Source organism: Kogia breviceps, chromosome 19 (assembly GCF_026419965.1).
Source record: "Kogia breviceps isolate mKogBre1 chromosome 19, mKogBre1 haplotype 1, whole genome shotgun sequence".
NCBI classification, from domain to species: domain Eukaryota; kingdom Metazoa; phylum Chordata; class Mammalia; order Artiodactyla; family Physeteridae; genus Kogia; species Kogia breviceps.
This window is the reverse complement of record NC_081328.1, coordinates 53,010,831-53,032,264: the sequence shown is the minus strand read 5'-3', so window position 1 is coordinate 53,032,264 and position 21,434 is coordinate 53,010,831. Positions and strand designations below refer to the sequence as shown.

Here is a 21,434-nt window from a genome sequence, read left to right as displayed (position 1 = left end):
CCGACCCCAAACAGTTAATAGGGAAGACAAGAGCCATTTCCTTCAGGGAAGAAACGGTCCCACTCAGCGTCTGTCTCAGCCCAGGTGGGCCATCTTCGTGAGCCCAACATGTCAGCATACGTGAAAAATGAGGGAGGCCCAAAGGCCAGAAAAAGAAGAGGAGAATCCCAGCAGCCCGCGTGCACGGCCCGGGAGTCGGGGCCGCTGGGCAGCCAGGGTCAGCAGGGCCATCTGGGGATGCGGGAGCGGGCCGACAGGAGAGAGCAAGGCCAACAGCAGGGCCACGCCCCTCCCCAGCCACGGAAAGCGCCAGATCCCACCCCCCCGTCCACCGCAGGGGGGTCGGGGTGAACCTGCTGCATCCTCTGCGCTCTCCCTCAAACGCAAAAGATGGAATTCTGACGATGCAAACACCCCCCTCCCAAGACAATGTGTCAACAAGGAGCAGGAGGGCCTTTTGACCTTGGGAGGGAGCACAGGCCTCAAGAGTCGACAGAGCTGGGCTGCCAAGTGGGTGACCCTGAGCCAAGTCCCGCGACCTCTGTGACCTCAGGCAGGCTCTGCCACTGGGAAAGGAGGATAAATATCGACAGCCCTCGCGGGGCCATCGACAGGGTGGAGATAGCCACGGAATGCCTCAACAGAGCAGCCCTCCAGGCCCCTGGCAACGTCGCCTGGTGCTCGGAGCCCAAGGGCTTGGGTTTGGGGCCAGGCTGTACCACTTCATAGCTGTGTGATTTTTGATGAGTTACTTGCCCTCTCTGTGCCTCGGTGTCTTCATCGGTAAAATAGGGACAATAGTAACCCCTACTTCTTGAGGTTCTTTGAGGAATAAATGAGCATGTGTGTGTGTGTGTGTGTCTGAGCACACGGACACGCATGTGTGTGCGCATGAGGGTGTGTCTGTCCTAGAGTGACGGATGTTTGGAACACAGAAGAGCAGCAATTGCTATTATTAGCTAATACCATTAGTGCTTATTATTAACTCTCAATGGTAGCTGAGGTCATAACAACCTCAACATTGCAGCACTCCCTTCTCAGACCACGTCTCTCTCTCCTGTCAGAGGCAGCCTCGAGGGGCTTACACAGGCCCCTGGGCTGTCCCAGAGCTGAGCATCCACAGCCGGCACCAGGACTCCCCACCACGGCTCCCACGGGCAGGCGGCCGGCAGTCCAAGTTCACCCACTGTGGGCTTCTTACAGGCAGTCAGGGCTGCGGTCTGGGGAACTGGAGACGCCCCCAGAGGGGCAGCCGCGCCTGGTGGAGGCCACCACACGCATCCATCACATGAACAAGGGCAAGTTAATTCTCCGAGGACCGCAGGGTCCTACCTTCTGCCGAAGAGAGAAGGGTGATGGGAAACTACTTAAGGCCTACCCGCCCCTTGGGTTAAAAAGCAGAGAACCATTAGTTAGAAGTCTGAGTGAATGGGTTTGGGGATACAGGTCCATGGGGGCAGCAGGGGCGTCTGTGGAAAGATGACATCGTGGGGAAAGTGCTCGGGGGCGGTGGGGGGGGGTCTTGGAGGGTCTCCCTGCTGCTTCCAGACACCTGAGGTCTCCATCTATACCGTGAGGCCAGGGGAGCGCCCTCCTCCCCACATCCCACAGGGCCTCACCCAGCTTCTGGGGGCTTCTCCAGCCACCCTGAGCGACAGGCAAAACTGCAGCCCACCAGAAGCCTCCACGTCAAGGCAGACCCTCTATCCATTCCCTCTCCCCAAAGCCCAGGTCTCTTCTCCAGGAGCAGAGCTGATAAGGAAGAAGTTCCCCGAAATCTGCCCCAGAATACAAGGCATCGGGACCGGCCACCCAGAAACTTCCACCAAGCTTGGGTCCCCGGCTTCCCAAGCCCCTTTCAGGGGCCCAGGCTCATGGGACAGAAGCCGCGATTCTCTCTACACCCGTGTCCTCCTTGCATGCCCTCTCCCTGCCCCCAGCCCTCGCTGGCCCCGACCTCCCGAAACAAAGGTGCTTTTTTCCCTGCTCCTTGGGGTCACCACATTTTCGTCAAACCTGTGCTTGTTTTCTTTCTGCTGGGGCCCATCTTGGCCGGCCTCCTCGGGCACCACCATACCCTGGAGACAAACCCCGTATTGTTTCCATAGACCTAATAAATGACAACACTCCACACCTCCTGCCACTAACCCTGCTCGCCCGCCCAGCTCCCCCCCGTCCCGTCCCGTCCCGTCTGAAGTCTCCCTTGTGCTAACTGCTGCCCTCCCCCAGCCAAAGAACAGGAGGCTTATGTCAAGCGGGGAGGGAAACCGGCCTGTGCTATCGGTGCCTCCCCGTCTGCGTGCTATCAGGTGAAGATTCGGTCCAGAGAGACGCAGCATCGGTGAGCGACACCCGTGAACCGGGGCCCTTCCTCCCTTCCTCCCGCTCGAGCCTGGAACGGAACGGGACGGGGCAAGGTGGCCAACGGGGCCTCAGAAGGATGCTCCGTGAGTTTTCCAAAACACATCTTTCCTCAGCAAGCAGGCTCCTCCTCGCCCTTTGACCAAGTCGACGACGAAAGGGGTAGGGGAGGCTTAACAAGCACAGCCTGACTTCTCTCCCCACTGGTCCCGTGGATGAGGTCGGTCAGGCGCCGTCCGGAGGCGACCGCGGGCGCCCCAGGATGGGTGATGATCAGTGAAGAGGGCTTCTGGGCTGTTCGGACGCGGGATGTCCCCGTGTGCGGGGTCAGGAGCCGAAATACGAGACACGTGTCACGCCACCCAAACACAGATTCGCGCACGGATTGTTCTGGAGTCTATAAACAGTCCCCTGAGCCTCCAGCTTTCATTGAGGGAAAAAGAAACCAGAAAGGGACAGCGGCTGCCTAACCTCTGCAGCCAACTGCTCCGGGCCCCGACCTCACGCTCAGCAAGCCCGTTCGCCAACCACCAGTCAGGAGAAATCAACCACCCAGGGGATGGGCCCCTTGACTTCGGAGCCCAGCCCGGCCCTGCCGGCCCTCGGCCAGGCCAGCGGGCTCTGCGTCCCCTCGGCTGCCACCGCCAGAGGCCTCCCCTGCGCAGGGTGCAGGGAGGGGTTGCATACCACCCAGGGCAGGAGCGACTGAGCCGGGGGAGATGCCAGTACAGAGCCGGGAGACAGATGAGCCCACGGACACACCCAGACACACTCAGGAAGCCATATGCAAAGCACAGCCTGAAACGCGGCTGTTTTATGTGTAGGGCTGGACGGGACGTGAGAGCTCACCCCTGCTGCTCCGCCTACAGATGCAAAGCACAGAGCGGGAAAGGAACCTGACCAAGATCACTCATCCAGGAAGGAACGAGCTAAGATTGGGGCCTAGAGCCTCGAGCCAGCGTCCAACATGACTCCCGCCCTCTCCTCTGTGTCACCCCTCTGGGAATCAGTGAAACCCTGGCCTCATGTGAGGAGTGCGTCCAATACACCCACCTGGATGGAATGAGGGTTCACAGCCTGGTGACGGGAAAGAAAGGACCGGGGCACACCTGTCAAGGCAGCCACCCTGCCAGGAGGGACAGGGGCGCGGCGGGGGGAGGCGTGGGGAACCCAACACACACCCACCTGCCGTCTGGCCCCATCTGGTGGACGGTGCCATTGCGGTGTAAGTGTCCCCGGGATCGGCAGGGGCTTCAGGCTAGTAATTCACATTTTCTGGTCTGGTTCTGGAAGACTGGCCCAGGAACACACCAAAGATGCAGAGACGCACCCTGCAGCGGCCCGAGGCTTCGGCTCCACCCTGAATCCCCCACCCGCCCTCCCCCAGCCTCTCCCCCACCCACCCTCCCCCAGCCCCTCCCCCAGCCTGTCCCCCACGCCGCTGCCCGGAACCTGCTCTGAGATCCGCCCCTCCCTGGGCAGGATGTCCCTCTGCAGAGCCCGGGAGAGGTCGAGGTCTCACCAAGGTCTCTCCTCCACCACCGCCCAGCATTTCGGGGGCGGCTCTCCCAGTTCACACGCTGCACAGGCCCCAGAGGATAAGGCAGGCTCAGCCGAACTGGGGGACGGCCCGGGAGCCCCCTGCCGCTGGGCGCCTGACCGCCCTGGCGGCTATGACATGACAGCACGGACTCAAGCCGGCTGGGAAGGCCCTTCTGGCCGCCGCCAGACCCCCGCCCGGCTCCTCGACGCCGCATACCCCCGGATGAAGGAGGAGGGGTGCGCCGCAGGGTAGAACACAGGCAGCCCGGGCATTTCAGGAGCCAGCCCTCCGGCCCCCGACTCACACACACCCAGGTCGATCCCCAGGGCCTAGCGCCCCGCCCCAAGACAAGAAAATGAGAGGAAGGGGGCACAGATGCGGGGCCGGGAGCTGGGTCAGGGTTCCCCTCTCTAAGACGTGAGTGGGGAAGGCTTTTTCTCGGCCACACTCCAGCAAGGTTCCCCAATCCTCTCGTTTGCCAAAGCAGCCGGGCGCCTCCTTCCCGGCCCCAACTGAGCCCATGGGCCCCAGCGTCTCTGCCGCTTGCCCAGTGGAGGAGCAGGTACCTGGGATGCTGAGCCCTCCAAGCGCACATGGTACCAGGGACGCAGGGCAGACGATGACACACAGCAAGGCAAGGGCAGGCGGAGGCTTTAGAATCAGACACAGCAGGGCTGGAAGCTCAAGCACTCCACTGCTGGGAGACACTAGGAGAGACGCTTTCCTTCGCTGAGCCTAGCGTTCCAGGTCTGGAAGATGCTGTCAGGGCTGAGACGTCGATCCACGTGCAGGGCATTTAGCATGTCCCACAAATGACAGCCCAACGTGAACAGCTGATCACGGAAACCTCTCGCTTACATGGCTGAGTGAAAAGCTCTGAACCATGTCATTAAAAAGGGCTACACCTCATAGTGACAGGTACGGCCACCTGGGGAGGCAGGGGGTGCCCACACACCCACGCACCCCTAGACGGGATGCACCCCGGCAGGGCGCACGGGCGCACACGCACCCAGGTGGCCAGACTCATCCATGACGTTTGCCACCCAAAGTCCCTCAGATCGAACACCTTCTAAACATACACACCCAGCTGGGGCCTGGCCCACCGAGTGGGTGAGATGTTTCTGGGTTTGGTTTTGTTTTTTTAATCCAAACAGATAACTGAAACTAGGAATTTCTCCCTGGCAAACGCAGGCAAACCCGCCAAAGAGCATCCCAGCGACTTAGAGAGGAGAGGGAAGGTAATTCCAGCGGAGTTACAGCCACCGCCCCACACTGAGATTCCCCCCCAAAATAAAAAGATAAGATTAAACCCCCTAACTCTCCCGCAGCCCCCTCCGAGGTTCCTCAGACCCCACCTCCCACCCCACCTCCAGCACCAAGTCTCTGCTGGTCTCCACGCAGGGGTGAAAATAAAGGGAGTTTTGTCCTTCTCCCCTCCTCGGCGGGTCTGAGGGAGTTTATCTGACACTCCAGCAGGCTTTGTAAACTGAGTGTCCCAGGATAAACGCTCCCTTAAGAGTCGCTTGGCCTGAGACAGAGGGACCCTCTCCAGAGGAGAATGGGCAGCTTGTTCCGATGGGCTTTTAATATGGGGGGCGGGGTGTCACCGAGGACAGGCCTCCAACAGACTCTCACAGAAGGGTCTCTGTCCCGGGGCTACAATGGAGGGAATTCTTAAAGGCACAGATGCTGAAAGGGGAAAGGAATTTTTTTTTTTTTCTCCCTAAGAGGAAGGGAGGGAGGTCAGGGCGGGAAGGAGAGGGGGTGTGATGAGGTCTTCTCACTCCCCAGGACATTTCAGGTTACAATAAGGCATCTCAGCCTGAGAGCAACAGATAGGCAAGCAGATCAGAGGCCCCACGGAGCAGAATTAAAACAACAAACAAAAAAAAACAGAAAGAAAAAAGAAAAAGTTAAAAAAAAAAAAAAAAACCCACTTCATCTGATGTATGCAGCCAAGGGTATGGCCATGTTATCCCATGATTTAAGTATGTCAGTCTTGTTCAAACTTGACTCTTGTAAACATCTGCTTTTGCTCAGAATAAAAGATGAAGATCTGATTTAAAAAAAAAAGAATTCTACTCGAATCTATTTGCTTTACGGGTTCCCGGTCTGCTTCCCAAATCCAGGATGTGAACCCCCCCAGCCAGCAGGAAAGAATCACATTTTTTTTCCTACGTGAAGGGCCTCTATTCCATTATCAATCCTTGGAAGGCTGTCTGAGTCCAAACGTTCACTCTGGGAAAGGGGGAAGCAGAGCCCCCGAAGGCCCTTAAATAAATAAAATTCTCTCCATCCACAGGGAGAGGAGGGTCATTTACTCTTCTAGTTCTTGATTTTGGTACAAGGTCACCCTAACAGATTTCTGAAGACATCTCAAACTATCACAAATGACGTTTTATAAAGACTGCCCTGCGAGCCTGTTGCATGTTTTGATTTCGTTTAAGTTGAGCTGAGCATTTCTCCAAGAAGTCAAGCTGCGCTCCACAAAGAGCTGGGAGGGGCCAGGCATTTCTTCTTTCCTCCCTGGCTCGTGGTCACCTGCCCAAGACAGCGAGGGAAACAAGGAGGCATCCTTGTTCATCCTCCATGCTGAAATGAATCAAGGAGTCACCTAGTCCACATCTAAAGTACGCAGGGAGGAAACCAAGGCCCCACGATGTGACATAACTTGCCCCAAACCGCAAGGCGAATTAGGAGACTGAAATGGGCAGAAACCAGGTCTCCTGGCTGAGCAACCCTCTTACGGCACAAGGGAGAGAAACGTGCTCAGGACCACACCTAGCGAAGACCAGGAACACCTTCTGAAAGCAAGACCCGTAGCTGTTTTTCCAACGTCATGTGTCGGGACAATCTAGCCAGAGGCCATGGACCCAGAATCCACAGACACAGAGCAGCAAAATGGCGGAACATTGTGGGCCTTGGACCTGTCAGCTCACCGAGTATATACTGTCTTTACTGGAGTCGGCATCAGGCCAGTTGCTATGAAATCGGAGAATGCACACCTCTGATTTCATTGAAAAAAAAAAAAAGAAGATCCACGCATGTGAAACAGTATATAGTATATAGTATTAGGCAGGCAGTATATAATGTTATAGGTTATCAGTGCTGTAGAAGTTCAGGAAAGGGAAAGATTGGATGAAAAAGAAAACATTGCAAAAGTAGAGAGTAAGTGCCCGGTTGGTGAGTTTATTCAAGTGTAATCCGGGCAATTACCGGACAAGAATATTGGGTTCTATGTCCCCTACACTGGTGAATGTCACTGACCTTGCACTGGGAGAGTCCAGGGAAGGAAAGGAGAAGGACACAGCCCATGAGGAAAGGAGCAGCGAACAGGTCACAGGGAAGAACGGGTTGAGATAAGCTCACTGCAGACCCCAGGAAGGAAGGGCTAACTGCAGCGCCCCCTCTCCCCAGACCCCGCCCCATTCAAGCCAACAGAGGTTCCTGGGGCTGGTCATTTGCCATATTTGCCTTGCACATCCGAGGGGACTTTCTTTACTTAAGTCATCGCACGTAAGCCAATGGAGGCTGCAACCCAAATTCTGCACTTCCAAGAAGAAAGCCAAAAGTGAATTGGACCTCTTGGGTAGAAAATGGGAATTTTCCTCCCCAATTAAACCCAGCAACGTCTGAGCAAAGCTGTAACTGCAGGCCAAGCAGACAGAGCCATGGAGTTGGTCCATTTCTTTAAACTCGACACAGGGTTTAAGCCAAGAAGCGGGGGGAGAAGAAGCGGGAGGAGAACTCCAAGATTCAGCCCACCTGGTCCAATAAACGAGACACGCGCTCCGACCCCCACCCGCGTCCTCCAACCTCGAGGACACACAGGCTCCATCCTCCACCCCACCCAACCACGTCCTCTAAAAGGGTCTCTTAACTGTGCGAAGGACAGAGTACACGGCGGCTGATGGGAGTGCAGCTTAGATGGGGCAACAACTTCTCACCTGATCCCTAGCCCATTTGGAGGCGACGACGGTACAGCCTCGGCAGCTCTCTCCAATTTCCAAGCATAACGTCAGAAGGGCAGGACCAGCCACGGCTCTGCTCTGAAAGCGCAGCTAAGCTTTAAGCCCATGGAGGAAAGTATACACAGTGCTGTTCCAGTGACTGCAAGTTAGAACCTCAACACAACACCTCCACCGAACGCCTGGACAGCAGGCCAGTCTGCTTTCCTGACCCACTCGGACACATGCACCCACCCTTCCAAGCCCTCTTCGTGTCCAGAATCATCCTCTACCTGCCCACAATCGCGGGAGATGGAAAACATACCAACTCGGTGTGCCCTGGCCTCAGCACCCGCCGTGGGACTTCAATACCAGGGACATGATGGTGATGCTGCTTTGGACTTGTGCGTCTCCTAAGTGAACAGAGCCAGCACCATACCACGGGGAAACTGGCCGGCCGGAAAAACAAACAGACCTGCGTCTGGATCCTGACTCCGTGCTTGCCAGCTGGGGTGTGAAGTGACTTACAGCTCTCCAAACCAGACTCTGCATCTGTAGAGAGGAACGTGAGGATGGCAAAGTAGAAGAGTGAGACTTGGGGGAAAGGCCTAGAACTTGCAGAGCAGCTCCGGAGAATTCCTCATCGGGGAAAACTCTAGTAGATGCATCTTTCAGTTAATTTTGCTGTTAACGGTCTTCACGCTGAATTCACTGTCCCATCTGCAGAGAACAGTGAAGTCCGTTTCCAGCTCCACTCCCAGAAAGACGCAGGGCCTCGCCTCCACCAGCCAAAGGAGGAAGAAACACTCTGCTTCAGACTTATCGCTGGGTTGCTGGGGAGGAAGAAGTGAAGGATGGGTGAGAGCTCTAGAGCCGCTATCGAATCCACGTGGTTTGTGACTTCTGGCGCTTTTCAGAAAAAGCGGGGAGCCAAGCTTGCTGCTGGATGAGCACAGTCACGTGCCAACCTGGAAGCAGATGAAGTTCTGGCTCTGCCGCTGACTCGCAAGGTGACTCTGGACAAGTAGCTTAGGCCCTGGAAGCCTCAGCTTCCTCATCTATTAAATGGGGCAACGCTAAAGACAGCGGCCAGCAGCCTCCTGGGACACCATCGCCTCGCACACCCCCTTTCCTCCCACTCCACCACCCTCCCTAAGGAGGCTGTTGATACTCCAGCCGCAGAGTGGAAATAACCTATCACCACGACAATGAGCTTTTCTCCAAGACGACGAGGACGACGGAGCACCTGCCAGGGCAGCACAGGGCAGCAAGGTTTCCTTTAAGAGCTCGAACAACCCACGGGTGTGAGTCACAGCTCCTCAAACAAAGGCTACCTGTGTGCCGTGGGACAAAGCAAGGAAAGTAGGGTCCCCCACCTTGAGCTCAACAGCCTGGAGAGCAAGGCTGTGTCTCTAACACGGAGCCCCCAGAAGTTGGGGCACAAGCTGGCCCAGGGATGTGCAAACACAATGGAACCATCCACATCGATGCACCTGGGAGGCTGCTCCAGAGCGAGCCCTCCATCCGACCCAACGGAGTAGCCCGCCTCCCCCCTGGGCTGCCGAATACCGGAGCCGGCGAGGAGTCAGCACAAACCCGCTGGCCCCAGCTCCCGTCACGGGGCCTTCTCCTAGCCAGCACGGGACACACGTGCCCCTGCAAGGTAGACTGGGAGCAGCGCCACTAGTCGAGAGACGCTCAGCATTAGGGAAGGTGGTTTTCTTCGCTGTGAAGAAAGCTCAGCGAGAGGCGCCACTCTTAGCAGCGTTTGCTACTCCCAGGAAGAACCCTTTTGTGCAGGGAAATGAGGACCCGGTCGCGGGTGACGCACCGCGAGGCTGGACTTCCCAGCCCCCCGATGGGGCGACACTATGTCCCTTGAGAAAAACAGACTCTCGGAACTTCCCTGGCGGTCCAGTGGTTAAGACTCCGCACTTCCAGTGCAGGGGGCGCGGGTTCGACCCCCGATCGGGGAACTAAGATTCCCACGTGCCACGCAGGGCGGCCGAAAAAAACAGGAAAGAGAAAGCGTGGCCTCTCGGATTCAGAAACTCAGAGGCAAAAGCACTGCTGAGGTTCATTCACGCATCAACTTTCACTGAGCGTATCCGCCTGCCCTGCGCTCTCCCAGGTCCCACGGATCCAAAGGCAAACAGAATCAAGCCCCTGCTCCTACCGTGCAACGCTCTGCTGTATTATCCAGCGGCCCAGTTCGTCCGCGGCAAACATCTGGTGTTGCCTCTCTGCGTCTTCCCCGCCCCGATCTGCAGAATCCCCGTGGCCCTGGGCAGGGAAGCTGCCTCCACCCACAGACCCGGGCGTGAGGCACGTGGGCACAGGACACAACGTGGGCATTCCACCTCCTGGCCACGGGGACGGGTCCAGGGGGAGCGTGTCTCCGGGGCCGTCACTCGGGGCGCCGAGCCAAAGGCAAACTCTTGCATCTGCTGGGTCCGTAGGGGCTTCTACTCTTTCTGCTTCCACTAGGGGAGTAAAGCTAAGAATGAAAAGAAGTGCAGGGAAACAAAGAGCCAACAAAATGCCCTGAAAGCACAACCCCTAGACTTCACAGTTAGGTGGGCAGCCCCAAGTTCACGGGTTCAAGCCGGCTAGAGTTGGTTTCTCTGAAACTTGCAGCTAAAAGTGACCCACCTAAAAACTACCCTTCTCTTATGGATGAGGAATGGAAGGCAGAGAGGCTCAGTGGCTCGTACAAGGTCACGCATGCATTGTGTGACGGGGGCGGGACGGGACCCCAGTGCTGGGCATGCACTGTGACCTGGGCTGGAACCGTGGCTCCATCCTTCAAAGCTCGGGGGCCTTAAGGATGTTCCTTAAGCTCTCTAAGCCCCAGATGTCGGAGATGAGAGTGTCCACACCCAGGGCGGTGAGGACCCAGGAAAGCGGGCTCTGGACCACCTGCCCCGCTCCGCCCGAGGCTGGCTTCTCTCTCTTCCCAACATAACAGCGCTCCTGGTTGCCGGCGCTGCCTGGTGGATCCCTTACGTGGGGATGTGGAAGGAATACGGCTGCTTCCTAGTGTAGGGGACAGGCGACATCCAACGGTCGGTCTGACCAGTGAACGTGGCCATACAAGCATCTCCCCCACGCCAGTGTCCTACAGACAGCTGCCCGGGGTGACAAGGGCAGAGGCGGACGTTTGGAAGAGAGGAAAGGAACTGGGGAAGGGGTGGGGGGCAACGGGGGCCGGGGTGAAAGACGAAAGCAATTCCAGGAAAGGCGGAAAAGCCCAGTGGCCGGGGTGGAATGAGAAGCCAGGGCCACCTCAGCTCCCGGGTTAGCCACATTCCTGGTTCCCATTTCGGAAATTTAATTAAAAACCCAAACATCTGTATTTCCCAACTGGCTGGCCAGCGGCCCCAGATTCCCTTCGATTCAGAGAAACTCCCTCTGCGTGACCCCGGGGCCACGACACACGCCCCGTGTGAAGCCAGAGGAGGAAGGGTCGCGGGCGGGGGTCACGGGGTGGCGACTCCCCCATAGAGGAGAAAGCCTGCTCCTGGCTTGGGACGATCCTGTTCTGCCACCCCAGCCATAGGAATGGCAGTTTTGTTTCTCGTTGCTTCATTTCAAAAATTAAAAAAAAAAAAAAAAAATCATGATAAAAAAATAAAAATGAAAAAGAACCACATTCATGGTGGCTCCAGAGACACAAGGTCACCTTCGGCGCACCGCGTAGGGGAAGGTGCAGAGGCCCAGAGAGGCAAAGCCGCCCCGCGGCTGCGGAGCAGACCACCCAGCCCCCGGGGGTCAATAAAACCACTCACTGCCGGCGCCTTCTCTACGCCCACAGTGAGGCCGGACACGTGCGCTTGGGACGTCGAATGACCAACGGGATCAGACAGAGCTCTCAGGGCTCACTCACAGCTTCGGGAAGAAAACCCGAGACTAGAGGTGCTCATCTTAACCCGGGCACCGGCCCAGGGCTCCTTCAGAGCTGCCGTAGAAATCTGGCATCTCAACCCCCAGGCTCACAAGGGCGTGTCTTAGGACACTCGACGACACAGAAAAGGGTTCTACGGAAAAGCAATTTATTTTTCCAAACAAAACCCCACACTCGGCAAACTTCATGTATATGCAATCTGACCATGCAGGACACGTGGACAGGGAGGATTCTCCCTGAAGTTCTCCCAAATCATGAAGCCCATCTCTGTGTTCCCAGCCGGCCCTGCCCCCTCCCTCCCCCACCAACACTATAAAAAGAGTCACTTTTCCCAGGTGTGGGAGGTGAGGGGTTAGGGGCTCGTTCTCCTGGGTGGGCTCTAGCTGTGTCACTTCACTCATCTGTGCCTTGATAGCCTCGTCTGGAAAACGTGGATGACACTTATTTCAACAGGTTGAGGGTGGTACAAGATGGGGTAGGGACATAAAAGCACTCGAAAAACTCCAGTGCAAATAATGGGGGTATAAGGAAGCCACTAGATCACCAAACGTTTTCATTTAGAAAGAATGGGTGCAGCAGGCTCGGAGCTGAGGGCTCTCCATGTAAACCCTCTGCTCCTTACTTCCCTGGGCTCTTAGCTCTTCGTGAAGATCCTTCCTCAACGTGAGAAGGAGAGATCCCAATGGCTCCCTAAGTACACGCCGGGGGGCGGGCGGGGGGCGGAATCTAACCGTCCTAGTCAATTTGCATCTACAATTAGTCAAGTGCCAATTCACATCCACTGGGACGGTGACTATTACTAGAAAAGGAAGACGGGACGGAGGGAGGAAAGGGCTGCCAAGGATGTGGAGAAATCGCAACCCTTGTGCCTTGCTGGCGGGAACGTAAAATGCTGCAGCTGCTGTTGGAAAGCAGTATGGCAGTTCCTCAAACAATTAATCGTAAAATGACCATATGACCCAGCAATTCTACCTCTGGGTCTATACACCAAAGAACTGAAAGCAGGGACCCGAACAGGTATTTGTACCCCTACGTTCAGGGCAGCGTTTTATTCATAGCCAAGAAGTAGAGGCCACCCAAGAGCCCATCAACAGATTAATGGATAAACAAAATGTGACGTAGACATAGAACGGAAAACTATTCAGCCTTAAGATGCAAGGAATTCTGACACACACTACAACATGAGTGAAGCCGGAGGACGTGATTCCACTGACAGGAGGATACCTACGGTTGCCACAATGCTGGAGGCGGAAAAGAGAACGGCAGTTACCGGGGGCTGGGGGCTGCGGGAGTCAGTGCTTCAGGGCCACAGAGCTTCCGTCTGGGGTGATGAACACGTTTTGGAGACACAGATGGTGGTGACGGTGGCAAAACAATGTGAAAGTACCTTATGCCACTGACGCGCTGAAAAATGGTTACGGTGGTAACGTGACGTTACGTCCGTCTTACCATAATTAACAATGGTTAAGATTTTTTCAAAAGTTAGTTAAGTGAAGAAGGTACAAGGGCAGAAACGATCACTGTCCCTGAGAGCTCCTGAGGGTTTCACTCACATACTGAAGAATTTGTCCCCAAAGGTCAGCATCTCGGACACCTTCTGTTCCAGGCCTGAAGCACAACACTGGCCCGAAGAGCACCACCGCCCAGGTGCTGACCCGAAGCGACTGCACCAGCGTCTAAAGAACCATCCAAGGGCTTCCCTGGCGGTCCAGTGGTTAGGACTTCACCTGCCAGTGCCGGGGGCGCGGGTTCGATCCCTGATCAGGGAGCTAAGATCCCACATGCCTCGCGGCCAAAAGACCAAAACAGAAAACAAAAGCAGTATTGTTAACAAATTCAATAAAGACTTTGAAAATGGTCCGCATCAAAAAAAAAAAAAAAAAAAAAATCTTAAAAAAAAATAAAGACCCATCCAGCAGGCACCAATATTTGCAGAATTAACGAGCGAGGGAATCTGAAGCAACGGATTGGAAATGTGTCTGTAATTAGGGAGAGGGAATATACTCCACTGGTGGCTCAGAAAGCACGGCCGAAATCCCCAACGGATTATCTGATGGAACGGTCGGGCAGGCAGAGATGGTCTCTCCCGCCCTGTCCTGCTTGGGCTCTCAGACCAGTGAAAGGAGAGGGAGGAAACTGCTAAAGAGAAATGAGGTCAAGGGCCCATGTTTCAGGCAAAGGCGGCGGGTCTGAAAACCATTAAAATCAGACCCCATAAGAGGCACCTTCCAAACACCTGGGAGCCTCACGGACCCGAGGGGAGGGACTGAGTTATTTCTGGAGACCCAGAACCGCACTCCCTCCGTCATTTGCCCGAATGCGGCTGCTTCTGTTTTCACCATCTCCAGAGGGCAACTGGTTTCCAGACTTCTGTGTAAAAACCTGTACCGACACACCAAATGCGGGAGGAGGTGATGATTCACATGACCAAAAGAATTCTTTGACAGGAACTTGCCACTTCAGCATTCCTGTAGCTTACAAACTTCCTCCAGGCCTTTCACATATCATGTGATCAACCGAGACTGGTTGTGTATAGATATTCTTCCAGGCACAAACCTAGTCTGTAAAGCAAGGGAGCCGGAGTGGTTTCGAACAGACTGTCTTTCGCCAATGGCATAGCTCAAAGAGAGGAAATCTATCCAGGACCGTTCCTGTCCTCTTGTGAAATGAGCTCAGTGCATCCATCCTGTGATGAAAGGGGTGCTGACTAGACGTGGGGGACCCCAACCAGTTCCACGATGACAGTGGACATTGCCTAGGACGGTGCTGGCCAGAAAGAGAAGTAGCAGGGTCCGCCTGGGCACACAAATGTCCCAGGGAGCTGCCTCTTAAGGCTGCCCAGGCTCCCAGGGAACTCACAAACCCCAGAGGAGAGGCTGCAGGTCTTATACCTAAAGCCCAGAACCGCAGTTCTTTATCATTCACCCAAATGCAGACACTTCTGTCTTCACTGAGTACAAAAGGCACCAGATTTCAAGACTTCTATGTCACAACCTATGCCAACAAAACAAGTAAGTAGATGTGGGGGCCAGACCAGGTGGAGGCAAGCCAGGAAGACTTCCTGGAGGAGGAGGAGGAGGAGGACAGAGACGCTTTGTGGCTGGGTACACTTGAGTGGGAAAAGGCTCATTTCTGGCTTTAGCTGGCCAAGAAGTCAATCAACTACCTGTTTCTTACAGTGTCCACCTGTATTAAAATGGCCTGGGGTGCTTGTCAAAAATACCCATTTCTGGGGCTTCCCTGGTGGTGCAGTGGTTGAGAGTCCGCCTGCCGATGCAGGGTACGCAGGTTCGTGTCCCGGTCCGGGAGGATCCCACACGCTGCGGAGAGGCTGGCCCCGTGAGCCATGGCCGCTGAGCCTGCGCGTCCGGAGCCTGTGCTCCGCAACAGGCGAGGCCACAGCAGTGAGAGGCCAGCGTACCGCAAAAAAAAAAACAAAACCCATTTCTGACTGCTACCCCCAACATGTACCAAAACAGAACCTCTAAAGGTGGGGGGAGGGTGGGGATGGCTGCTAAGAATACTCAGATTTTTACCAAATTCTCCAAGCACTTCATTTTTATGCAAACCACAGGGTTTGCAGGCCAGGGGGCTGGGGGAGCAGCTCCAGGTCCGCTGGCTGAACCGGGTCCACGCTGATCTGGGAAGAGCTGGGCAGGGAAGGACCCATGAGGAGTCACCGAGGAGAGGGACAAGGCAGGTGCAGACAGAGGGCTGTTCCAGGACTGTTTAGTCACAATGTCCCCCAAGCCCTCTCCCACCGACACTTCCTGTTATGATCCTTACTGGAGCTGGCTGGTGATAGAAAACGTCTGTGCCAGTGCACAAAGGGCAGGGGAGAGAGGGAAGGAGAGAGAGACAGAGAGACAGAGAGAGAGAGAGACAGAGAGAGAGGATGAATATCTTTCAGTTTACAAGCTGTAACAGGAAGGCTGGGAGTATAAGAAAAATCAAGTCTAGGCAACCAGACCCTAATAGTAATGAGAAACTCTATCTGGACAACAGAAGTCTGGTTGGTTGAGATTTAAGTAACCTCAGAACTTCCTTATCCCAAACAAACATCACCTACACTCTGACTGCGGGCAGCCACCCCGAGCTGGAGAAGACAGCCGGAGTTTACGTGTGTCTTGTCAGTGGGAGGTTTGGACTACTGTGGTCTCTGCTGCAGGCGGCAGGAGCAGGGCCTCTTTCATGCGTTTCCTCAACTTCACACAAGTGCTCTCTTATGCAAAGACTCTGGGCCAGCCTCCATCCACATGGGTGGCTTCCAAATACCCCTCCAGGCTGGCTCTCCTCAGCCCTAAAGAAGAGGGGGATTCTCCCCCCCCAGCCCAATATTGCTGGAAAAACCCTCAATCCACACTGAGGCACGAGCGGAAACCCACGTTCCCTTAGACCTGCCCAGATCACCAGTCAACGCTGCCTCTGCTGGGTTTGCACACTTAGCGCCCGACACACCTGCTGCTCAGGCGGCGTGAATGACAGGCGTGGCACGCTGGGCTCACCGCCGGAGGGTTCGGGGCTTGACAGCTGTGGCTCTCACGCACCCGGATGCCATCCTCCACCTACACACACCCCCAAGGCACGTTGGGACAGAGCAGGCTACAACCCAATTTTTACTAAACGACTCATTCCCAGGGGAGGTCCCCGGGAGGAAGGAGAAGGGTACACGGAGATGCTTCTCCCACTCATGGTCAAGGGTCCTCTCCCCTCTACACCCTGGAGGGTCTCATCTGTCCTGCTGGCCATAAACAGTGAGGAGGGGGTGAGTTAACCTGGGGAAGAAGGTGGGACGGACTTCTCAATTTTGAACCATCTCCAGAATAGAGACCGTCTGCCTAGACGAATAAGCGTTAGCGCTCTCCTGTAGCACAGCGCTTATCGTTAAGGATCCTATATTGTACACTTAAACATTTGCTAAGAGGGGAGAGCTTCCATTAAGTGTTCTTGTCGCCAGAAAATAATAAAATAATAATAAAATAATAACTACGAGGGCAGGAGGAAACTTTTGGAGGTGATGGGTATGCTTATGACAAAGATTGTGGTGAGTGTGGTGTCAGTTTCACAGCATACACTTATCTCCAAACTCACGAGTCGCATGAAACATGTGTAACTGTACATGAACATGTATAACTTTCTGTATGTCAGTCATGCCTCAATTAAGTGGTCTTTAAAGGAGACAGCCTGCTGAATCCCTCTCAACTTTCACTTTTTCACAAGACGGCATTTTCTGCCATGCAGGATCCTGAAATGGATCCTGGACCAGAAAAAGGACATTAGTGGGACAACTGGAAAAATTTGAATAAGGCCTGGAGATTAGTTCAAAGTATTCAATCCATGTTAATCCCCCACTTTGATCATCTCACTGTGAGTCTATAAGACGTTAACATATAGGGAAGCTGGGTGACAGGTATAAGGGAACTCCGTGTACTGTTTGTGCAACTTTCCTGTAAATCTAGATTTCTATCAAAATCAAAAGTTAATAATACTTTTTTAAAGGACAGCATTTTGGGCTTCCCTGGTGGCGCAGTGGTTGAGAATCCGCCTGCCGATGCAGGAAACACGGGTTCGTGCCCTGGTCCGGGAAGATCCCACATGCCGCGGAGCAGCTAAGCCCGTGAGCCATGGCCGCTGGGCCTGCGCGTCCGGAGCCTGTGCTCCGCAACGGGAGAGGCCACAACAGTGAGAGGCCCGCATACCGAAAAAAAAAAAAAAAAAAAAAAAAAAAAAAAAAAAAAAAAGGACAGCATTTTAAATCCAGTTTCCTAGTAAATCTTTAGTCTCTGGCATTGCTAATATAATTTCGACTTCAGTCCTGAAGGCAAATTTCAAGTTACTCTCATAACCAATGCTGATCAACTCTTTGCTTCAGGAAAAAAAAAAAAAAAAAAAAAGAAACAAAAACTGCATTCACTCAGTAAGCATTGTCTGGGCTCTTACTGTATTCTGGCTCCCAGCTGTGGTATTATCTGCTGCCTAAGTGGTGCAATCTTCCTCCAAGCCCACCTCATAAATGTCTACCAAGAGGGGCACCCCTCTGATCTTAGACATAACTGACTTAGAGCAAAGAGAGTGATTTCTGGGAATTTTCCAAAGGAAATAATTCAGAATGTGCAAATCCTTACGTACAAAGGACACTCTCCAATGCATGAATTCAAAGGGTCAAAATGTGGAAATACCTTGGTGTCCAACAATGGGAGAATTGTCACGCAAACCGTGATTCAGTGCCTGCAGTGAATACCGTCATTATGTGGGGAAATGTTCAAAAAAATAAAAAAAATAAAAAGTGAGGGGGAAGAAAGCGGGAAACAAAGTTGTATATATTGCAAGATTTCAGCGGTGAGGACATATGTCAAATTGCCAGCATTACTGTGGGAACTGGGTGTTTCCTCTCCTGCTTTTTGTTCTTTTTTGTAGTTTTCTATAAAAGACAGAGAAAGGGCACGGATTACCTTTAAAATCAGACGGGGCGCAGAGGCAGGGCTTCTGGCCATCAGTGGGACAATTTCAACAGTTCCTCTCCCAGAGAAGGTGAGGAAGGGCCACAGGGTACACACTGCGCCGACGTGGGCAGCTCCACGGACCTGGGTGTGGCCAGGGCACAGGCTCCTGGGGGAGGGGCGCCACCCACACACATCACCTTTTCTCTTCCCGTGGTGCCTGGCTCCCCGCCTTTTCCCAAGCAGGTGCTCACGGGAGGCACCGGCACCCCGCACACTGCCCAAGGGAGGCCCGGGGCAGCTTCCACGAGTGTTCTGTGCAGGAGGGGCTTGTGGGCAGGAAATGGATCATCACACACAGGCTGCCAACAGGGCAGGAGGGAGGGGAGGGAACCCCACGTCCGGGAAAGCACCCCCAGGAAACCATCTTCGGTGGAAAGAGCTGAGGACAAGGGCCAAAGAGGGAGGAGGAAAAGGAGGCCCCTGGTTTATCCGTACATCAGGGCGGATTCGCCCATTCATTCAGCAGACATCTACTCCGCACCCTCTACTCAGCGACAGGCACGCTGCTGCTCCTAACAGCGCCCACACAAAAGGACCAGGAGAGCAGGGGGCTATGGATTCAGAAGCAGCTTGCTTCCAGTTCAGGACTCAAGGCTACGCCCCCTCCCCACGCCGGCCGGGGAACCTCTTCCACTGACAATCTGCACTGACGGCGGGGGGCGGGGGTACGCACTGGACCGAACGCCCGCTACCTCCCAGCCGTTCAGAAAGCCGCCTGATGGGTGGCGCAGTCCTTGCAGTAACGCCGCTCACCAGCAACCAGGACCAGGGACCCGGGACATTCACCACCACCGCCGGCGAGAGGGGCTCCAAGCGCTGCGCCCCGATCGCATTCTGGGTCGCCAGTGGGCAGACGACGGGAGCTCACCGAGGCGGCTCCGCGCTCGAGGTAACGGGCCCTGCAGGGCGACGGGGTGAGGAAGGGAAGTGCGATGGGGGGTCGGGCGGGTGCGCCCGGGACGCGGACCTCTCCCCAGCCTGGGGCTCTGTCCCCCGGGGCAGCCAGCGGCCAGGCGGCGCTGGAAAGGGAGATGACCGGGAGCGCCCAGGATGGGCGATGACCTCCGCCACCGCGCGAGTCGGCTCCGCTTGGAGAGACGGCTAAAACGACCTCTGGGAAGATGTCAATTACAAGAACAAAAATGTCAGCCCAGCACCCCAAGACCTGCATAAAGCGACGCAGGGGGTGAAATCCCCCCTCTTCCCCCGAATCGCGGGGAAACTTACCTACAGGTAAGGGACTCGACGGTTAGGTAGAATGTGCATCAGTCCACGGATGGAGACGAGGTTGTGGGTCGTCCAAGCCCGGCCGAGACGCAGCAAGTAATCCACGTTAGGGGGTCCGGAGGCCCCTACCCCATTCCCCACTTTCCATCCAAGGCCAAAGCGCCGGCAGCCCCGGCCTCTGCGCCCGGGACCCGCGGAAATCGCGCTTGGGTTCGCTGGCCCGGGCTCCCCAGCGGTACCCCGGCGACCCCAGCGAGCGCACCCCGCCCCCTCGCGCTCGGAGAGCAGCGCCTCGCCTTTCTTCGCTGCTCATCGCCAGCGCGACCCCAGAGATCCCAGCCGGGAAGCCCTCTGCCGAGCCCGGGAAAGCGCCAAGGGCAAATCCGCTCCGGGCCTGGGGTTTGCAGGTCCGCGGGGCCCGGGCGCCCGCCGGGCAAAGAGAGACCCGGGTGAGAAGCACCGAGCGGCGGCTGCCAGTCACGGGGTGTGACGCCGCGCGGCCACACCGCCTCGCCCGCGCCACCTCCGCGCTCTGCCCGCGGCCGGACCATTCTGCCTTTAAATAGCAGCCGGGCCCAGGAGGGGGCGGGGCGGGGAGGGCGGGGAGGGCGGGGAGCGGGACGAACTGTTTCCTGGGAGATGTAGTTCCGTCTCCCAGCCCCAACAAACGCAGGGCAGCGTAGGAATGGTTGGGGTCCGCCCGCAACAGCTGTCCTCCCCTGCGCCCGAACTCCGGAGACAAGGCTGGGATTCCAGCCTCACTGCCAGCTCCGTTAGGTCTAGGCTTCCCTTTGTGCATAAGGTGGGTCACACCAAGCCCAATTCTGCCCAGGACGACCCACCTTAGTAGCCCGGGAGTCGGGCAAACCCAGCTAAGTCGCAACCGCTGCCTGCCAACAACTAGCTGTGTGACCTTCACGATGGCGATACCACGTATGCCTCGGATTCTTCATCTGACACCGAGACAGGATATTAGTTATATCTTCTTCCACTGGATCGTAGAGGGAGGTGACCCTCCAGGACGGCCTCCTCTCCCCATCCCTAAGTGCTAAGCAAACTTGATTTAAAGGCTCCACGTGTGCAAACCACTTGCCACCCTCAGACCCTCCTAGATTAACATTCTGGAGCTCCCACGGCCCGGTCAGCCAGGCTTCAATTTCTGCAGCCGCCTCTCGTCCGGGCAGGAAATATACAAGATGAGCCTGGAGCATCTCATAGCCCCAGAAAGTAAGTAAGACCGCATGAAAGCACATACACACATGCCACACAGTGATGGGGTACATCAAAGGGATACAGAAACCAGTCCAAAGAGCTCCTAATAGCCGAAGCTGGGGAATGATCTGAGCAACAAAATAAGTACAATAGTGTAGGATTATAACCCAAAGTATACAACAAATATTCATGATTCCATACGGATATACGTAGATAATTGAATAAATAAATATATGAGGGAATATAAACAAAATTCATGTAGATATTCTGCCCTGAAGGAACTAGAGCACAACTTTTGGCTCCTTAAGGGAGGGCTGCTCTTCCTTCCAAGAGTAAAGTGTGCAGGGTGGGTAGGGGACAGAGTATTCCCTTATCATCTAATCATGAGAAACATTCCAGTCCAGGGACATTCTGCCAAATGCCTGACCAGTACCCCTCAAAGCTATCGAGGTCACCAAAAATAAGGAAAGTCTTATGTGAGAAACGTCCCAGCCCAGAGAAGACTAAGGGAATATGCGACTAAATGTAATGTGGGACCCTGGACCAGAAAAAGAACATAAGATCAAAACTAAGGAGATCTGAATAAAGCAAGAGGTTAATCAATAATAATGTATCAATATTGATTCATTCACTGTTGCAAGTAAGATGCTAATAAAAGATGCTAATAACGGGAGGAACTAGGTGTGAGGTATATGAGAACTCTCTGTACTATCTTTGCAACTGTTCTGTAAATCTAT

The 21,434-nt window shown here is 55.1% G+C and overlaps 1 long non-coding RNA gene across 1 annotated transcript in view; it reads right to left on the bottom strand.

The window, feature by feature from the left end:
- Positions 1–20,005, bottom strand: part of LOC131747113 (uncharacterized) — a 179,300-nt gene extending 159,295 nt beyond the window's left edge. The window contains exon 1 of the long non-coding RNA XR_010838040.1: positions 19,486–20,005. This is a non-coding gene — a long non-coding RNA (uncharacterized lncRNA). The remainder of the gene's footprint in view (positions 1–19,485) is intronic.
- Positions 20,006–21,434: the final 1,429 nt, after the last annotated feature.